The sequence below is a fragment of the Lynx rufus genome, unplaced genomic scaffold (genome assembly GCF_022079265.1).
Source record: "Lynx rufus isolate CCGP_SWC_20201006 ecotype Redwood Valley unplaced genomic scaffold, mLynRuf1.p SCAF_12, whole genome shotgun sequence".
NCBI lineage: Eukaryota > Metazoa > Chordata > Mammalia > Carnivora > Felidae > Lynx > Lynx rufus.
This window is the reverse complement of record NW_025814826.1, coordinates 2,050,207-2,057,650: the sequence shown is the minus strand read 5'-3', so window position 1 is coordinate 2,057,650 and position 7,444 is coordinate 2,050,207. Positions and strand designations below refer to the sequence as shown.

The 7,444-nt window shown below is 39.2% G+C and overlaps 1 pseudogene; it reads left to right on the top strand.

Moving 5' to 3' along the window:
* The first annotated feature begins 5,440 nt into the window (after positions 1–5,440).
* LOC124507938 (dnaJ homolog subfamily C member 10-like) lies at positions 5,441–6,681 on the top strand (annotated as a pseudogene).
* The last annotated feature ends 763 nt before the right edge of the window (positions 6,682–7,444 follow it).

Sequence of the window (7,444 nt, the reverse complement as noted above, 5' to 3'; positions counted from 1 at the left end):
TAGGCTGCTTTAGCATGTAATTTGATGAAGAGATTAAGGCTTTGTGGTTACAGCATATCAGAAAAGCTGTCCGCAGATATTTGCAGTTGGTAAAGTGCTATAAATCTATAAATCCCTGTCCTGGCTGTGTATGGAAGAAAGAAAATTTAGCGTGCTTTATCATAGTGAGAGGAAAACAAAAAATAAACATTTGAGTGAAAATTTCTCCTCTATTTGATAAAGTACTTTCATTAGTAGTTTTACGTATATAATTTTTTGTGTGTTTATAGAGATATACCCACATTTTTTTAACCTTTATTTTTTGATACAGGGTACGAGTCTGAGTGGAGCAGAAAGTGAGGGACACAACGGATCCAACGCGGGTTCTGCTGACAGCAGAAAGCCCAATGCAGGGCTCCATCTCAAGAACGTGGAGATCATGACCTGAAACAAAGGCAGACTCTGATCGGACTGGAGCCAGTCACCCCTCAATTTAATATTTCATTTCTTAGCGTATATTTAGAAAAAAATCTTTGTTATAACAAAGTTTCCAAGAAGAATTTATTGATACTATATAAAGCTCTTAATTTTATCGGAAAAACTGTTAAAATATTTTCAATTTTTACAAGGATAAGTACCACACATATCAAATATCCCTTAAATTTATACTTAGGAAGAAGAAATTACCTGTCGTGAAAAAAATAAAAACAATGTCAAATAAAGGACTAAATTGTTCTGCACAGGCTAGATGACAAGTGTCAAGAGAGTTAAAGCTAATGGGAGTTAGAACAGTCAGAGAGTGTTCATTGGAAAGGAGACTGTGAGCCACGTCTGAATAACATAGGTTTACTCAAGAGGAACAGAAACTAAAAAGACAGTAAGGACAGCATGAGTAACGGCTGACAGATGGTGAAATCAACCCGATTAACTCAGAGGATAAATCTGACGGCAGAGACATTGAAAACGGTTGTCCACACAAGAACTACGTGAATGTTCATAAGCAGCAGTATTAATAGGCAATAAGTGGACACAACCCAAAGGTCCATCAACTGATGAATGAACAAGGGCTTAGCCCACAATGGAGTACTGTTTGACAATAAAAAGAAATGAAGCACTGATATAAGCTGTAAACAACACAGATGAACCCAGAAAACATTAAGTGAAGCTAGCTAGTCCCAAGGGACCACACGTTGTGTTACTGCATTTATAGGAAATATTCACAGGAGGCAACTCCACTGAGAGACGAAGTAGTAGACTGGTGGTTGCCTGAGGCTGGGGGCAACGGGTAAGGGTTTCCTTTCAGGGTGAGGAAAACATTCTACTTAATGGCAGTGATGGTTGCACGAGTGTACACAGAGACAGTGAACTGTGCGTGGCAAATGGGTGATATTTATGTGTATTTTACCTCAAAAATGCTTTAAAAAACCCAATGGCAGGACACAGTGTTCTTAATTCTCGCTTTTGGGCCCCCACACTATACATGATCTGAATATTAGCGTGCTTTGACAATATGTCTAAAAGAATATGAAGGAAATGCCAAAGTTCAAGTGGTTTGTTAAGTGATCTTTCTATACTAGTCATCCTGAAATCAATACATATTCCTCCCAAAAGTGACGATGAGAACTAAGAATTATCTGAAACATTCCATTAAACAATATCTTCTGATTTGACCTAGCTCGCCTCATCATGGTAATAGAGATATCATTAACAAACATTGTTTAGTAAAGGACAAAATCTCTTGGGGCACCTTGGCCGTTACGTCAGTTAAGCATCCAATTGTTCTTTCAGCTCAGGTCATGATCTCACGGTTCATGAGACTGAGCCTCATATTGTCATTTTTCCCAGAAGTTTACAGTGATTTCTGTTAAGTTTCCTTAATTTCTCATAGGAAACACGTATGTCTTGGATTTTCAAGAAGCCAGCATAATCTGCATCAGAGAAGAAACAGAAATAAAATACATGGGTAATTTTTGCATATACAGGACTGTGCATCTACATTTCACTCATTCACACATTGAATAAATATATATCTTCAATGGAAGATGTTATACTCAGTTCTACAGATACAATAGAGAAGACCCCTGGCTCTCGATTAGCTTAAAGTCTAGTGAAGGAGAAAGACAACTCAAATGGTAATTCTAAATTCAGATAGTTCCTATTAGAAGACAGAGTTCTGTGATCATAACTTGATCTAGATTGGGCCCAAGGAAGATAGATGTCCCTGAGGAAGAGATAAATATACTGAGGAATGAAGGACGAGCAGGAGACAAGCAAAGGAGCAAGACAAAAACTCTCAACAGTCTAGAGCATGTGCCGAACGAAGTTCCACTGTAATCTGCTTCTGGCCAAGATGGGGTAACACATACTAATTGATCTTCCTACCTGAAGCAAGCAAAAACAGAACAGACAAAATACAATTTTAACATGATTTTCAAGACGCGGAACTTCAGACAAAGACAATGATCCCTGAAAACAAAACACGTTAGCCTAATACAGGCCCAAGCTCACTGCCTTGAGAGAGTTTTCAGGCTATGACACAAGATAAATAAATTATTTAAGTAGATTTCAGCAGACTCCTTGAGTCGAGGTGGCAAAACAGTCTGGTGAAGTCAAGACAGAGATGACAGGTCAGCATCCAGGAGAGGAGAAAGCAGGGCACAGAAAGAACCCTGGGCATCTGCACAGGGTCCCCTTTGGCTATTCAGCAAACAACCAGTGCATACATGGAAGGAAGTCATCAAGGGAAAAAAAATCTGAAGAGAGTAGACAAAACACTGCCTGGTGCTCCCAGAGCATGAGGGACAGTATCTATTCACATTAGCTAAGATAGAAAAACTCATAATTGGCCTTAGGCTGATCACCACTCTGGATTCATCCAATAATTTGTAAGAGCAAGACTAAAGGATCCAACTGTATGTAAGTAACTTAACTATATCTCCAAACAAAGCATGAAAAGATAACTAGAGGCAGGGAGCTATTGTTTTAAAAACCAAATAGCACAGAGATGTAAATTATGTTAGCCATGAAGAATACGATGGGTAGGAATAAACCCATATTAGACATCACAAAAGACTGAAGTTTAACATTCGAAACCTGGGAGAAAACTTCAACTGGGAAATATACAATTGCCCAAAGAGACAGGGGAAAGGGACAGGAAAAAAAATGGCCCAAATCTTCCTAAAATTCATGGAAACTATATTCCCACTGACCCAGGAAGGATATGTCTAGGAAAGAAGGAATGGAAGTCAACTCTTGTAATTTGCCTAAACTCTATACGATGTAGTATAACATTACTGGAAGGGAGACTGCGATTCTGAAGCCATAGACTATAAACCCTAAACCAAACACTGAAGCAGCAAAACTGAAAAGTTCTAGCTAGGAAGCCTAAATAAATAAGTGAATAAATGAGTACATGAATAAATGAATACATGAATAAATAAATAAAAGGATAAAACTGAATCATGAAAATTACTCGATTAAAGAAAGCGGAAAAAGAAGAGAACTGGAACAAGGAGCAGATAGGGCAAATGCAAATCAAACAGCATGATGACATATTCAAATCAACTATCTCAAAAATCACAGTAAATGAAAAGGGTCTAAAAGCCTCAACTAAAACGCAGACTGTCAGAATGCATAAAAAAATAAGACTCAACTATATGCCACCTATACAAAATGCACTTTAAATGTCATGACAGAAATTTGTTCAAAAGACAGAAAGATGATATACCACATTAACACTTGACCAAAGAAGGCTGAGCTAGAGTGGCTATATGAATACCAGATAAAACAGTTTCAAGCAAAAAATTTTTACCAGCAATAAACAACAGGTCATTGTATAATCATAAAAGGGTCAATTAAGAGCAATCTTAAATGTTCCTGTATCTGTTAAAAGCTTCAGAGTAAATGAAGCAAAAATTGATAGAACTGAAAAGAGAAATAGGCAAATTCACAATTATAGTCTGATATTTCAACACGCTCAACATCAGCAAGGGCATAGTAGAATTGGCCGCCACTATTCTTCTCAAGGATCTATGGAACAGTTACCAAAAATAGTATGTCTTGGGTCAAAAATAAATCTTAATAAAAGGAAGAAGTCAAGAGTCCTGAAGTCATAATAGTGTGTTCCCTGACCACAAAGCAATCAAATCAGAAATCCAGCACAAAAATAACTCTGGAAAATACTCAACTATTTGTGAACTACAGAACACATCGAAATATCCCCTGGGTAAAGAAGTAAAAAAAAAAAAGAAAGAAAGGATTCTGAACAGAATGAAAATGAAAACAGAATTTGTAAAGTCCTGCTTTAGTAGCACTCACACGAAGACTGATAGCACTGAATGTATATATTAAAAAAGAAGAGGGAATTGCGGTGCTTCTTCCTGCATTTGTGGCTCCTCCCCCAGCTTCTCAAGCGCCCATCCATGCCCCGACCAAACCTGGCAGTGACTGGAGAGCAGGTGCTTTCTTCACACGCGCACAGCAGGCACTTGGACGGGTGGGGGCGTGGTCCGCCCCCTGCTGGGAATTGAAGTTGGGAGAGAAGCTGTAGGAGGCGACCTCCCTAGACTGAGGTGGGCCTGGGCTGGGCCCGGGGCTCTGCTGGAGCCTGAGGCGGCGGCGGTGACAGAGTCATGGGCCCTTCTGGAAGGGAGAGACCAATGCCTGCACACCTGTCTCCCCTCCCTTCCTCTCCGCCGCTGCCAAGGGTTTTCTCTTCTAGCTCCCCATCTTTTTCTCAGTACCTACATCATCACCCTTCTTCCAACTTTACTTCCCAGCTTCTTGCGACCCTTTCTCTCACTTAAACCTCAGTTATTAAGGCTCTTTTCACCCTAGTCCTGACGGAGACTTCATGTGCCAGCAGTCTCTTTCATGGGATGTCCCCATCCTTCCCCTCTCCCCACATCCTATTCTGGGCTGATGGCAGCCAGAAATCCTTCCTATTGCTTTTACCGGCAGTTTCCCTCTGTCCCTGAAGCTTGGCGCAGATCAAGTCCACCACACCCACGCTGAGAAGGACCCTTAGGAGAACCATTTGTCCCATGGTGGGTTTGTACAGTGTGTTCTCGATTTTCCTCTGGTTGTTTATTTTAGTCTGAATATTTGTCACTCTCCACCACTATAATTTGCAAAGGTATGTTTTGGTTGCATGACAAGGAGTTAGAAATGAGCCAGAGACCATTCGCATGTAAGAAGATTTAGACATTTAGGATAAAGGAAGAAAGGAGAAACAGAATGTTAAGAAGGTTAGATTCCTCAAATTATTTTGATATCTTTTGTGATCTGAGGAAGTGGAGATTACTGAGCCTACACAGATTGACATTTTGGGAGAAAATTTCATGGTGCTTGATTCGCTCTTGGAGTAAAGTGAACACAAGTTTTCAAACCTGAATTTTCTCTCACTTGGAACCAGCAGTATATCTGAATGTTCACTTTCATCAGAACTTGTATCAGAGAAAGAATGGGAGTCTGTTTCAACAAAAATGACTACGTCCGGGACCTGAAAAGGGTAATTCTGTTTCCTAATAGTGTATATGGTCATTTTAGTGGGCACAGATCAGAATTTTTAGAGTTTACTTGGAGAATCCAACACTGCAAGCAGTAGAGAAATAAGACAATCTTTCATGAAAATGGCAATGAATCTACATTCTGATAAAAAACATAAAAACAAATATGAATAACCCGAGGCGTCTGTGTGGCTCAGTCAGTTGAGTGTCCAACTTCCGCTCACTTGGGTCATGATCTCACAGGTTGTGTTTTGGAGCCTTGCGTCCAGCTCTGTGCTGATGGCTTGGAGCCAGGGGGTTGTTTTGGATTCTGTGTCTCCCTCTATCTCTCTGCCCCTAACCCACTTGCATTTAGCCTCTGTCTCTCTCAATAGTAAATAAACACTAAGTAAATAAATAAATAACCAACCAACCTACCAACCAAAGGATACTAAGGTACAGAGTGATTTTCAAAAATAGAGCATATGAAGTAGTCAAAGATGAAGATCTGTGGGAAACATATGACAATTACGGAACAAAGTGTCTTGCAGATGATCCAGAAGGTGGTCTGTATGAAACCTGGGATTATGATCATTATGATTTTGGTACTGATGATGATCCTGAAAGCATGACATTGTATAGAAGAGAAATGGATGCTTCTAATTCTGGAGAACTGTAGTTTGTGAATATTTACTAACCAGGGTGTCACACTGCCATGAATTAGCTCCCACATGGAGAGACTGTGCTAAAGAAGTAAATGGATTACTTCAAATTAGTGCTGTTAACTGTGGTGATGATAGAGTGCTTTGCCAAATGAAAAGAGTCAAAAGATATGCCAGCCTCTTTCTTTTTAGGTCTGGGACGGCCACAGTGAAATAGGCCAGGGACAGATCAAAGGAAAGTTTGGTGATTTTCCCCATGAAGAACTTTAGAAACACAGTGATGGACAGGAAATTTTTGTTCACTCCATAGAAACTGGTTTTGCTGCTGGTATTCGCCAGCTGACCACTTTTTGTTGCAAAGGAGGAGATTTTTTAACTTCATAGACACGACTCAGGTTAATGAGCATGTTGGATGGTCTTGTTAAGGTAGGAAGGATGGCCTGTGCCACCCAGGACAAACTTTGTAAAAGTCTGGATATTGTGACAAGTACTACTGCTTATTTTCCTCTGGTGCCACATTAAATAACAGAGAAAAGCAGTGTTTTGTTCCTTAATTAATTGGATGCTCAAGAAATATATTTGGAAATCATGCATAGTCTTCCAGATTTTGAGCTAATTTTGGCAAAATCACAAACGGATCGATTCCTTCATCATCGTGGCTCTTATTTAGTTTTGGAAAATATGAAAATTCAAATGATCCTGAGTTGAAGGAACTAAAATTTCTACTCAAAAGTGAACATATTCAAGTTGTCATGGCTGAGTGTCCCCCTGCACCAGACATCTGTAGTAATCTCTCTGAATTTCAACAATGTCTAGCAGTATTTAAAGGAGAAGATACCAAAGAATTTGCTGTTGTAGTACTTGGGATACTTATAAAGATAGCAACAGAAAAATATCTTCACCAAAAATGGAAAACATATTTGAATCTACTTTCAGATTTTTTTCGTACTAACATTTCATCATAGGAAAACAAGTCACAGATATTCACTATTTTAACTCTTCTGTAATTTTTTGCACTCCACCTGCAGAAGTCAAACTCATTAATTGCTCAGGTGGCACATTTTCAATACCAACACCATCTTCCTTTGTTTTTATTGCTGACTTTGCTTTTCTTTCCTAGAAAAAGAGCACAAAACAAAACCTCAACTTCAGAAAAATATCACATTAATTCATTTGGTCACGCACTCACCCACTAAGACAAGAACATATTGTATGTGCCAAGTAATATGCACAATCCGGGGAAGAGCTGGAAATATAAATAAAAGACTGAATCTGTTCTATATGATAGTAGCGGTAGAGATACATGAAAACATGTAA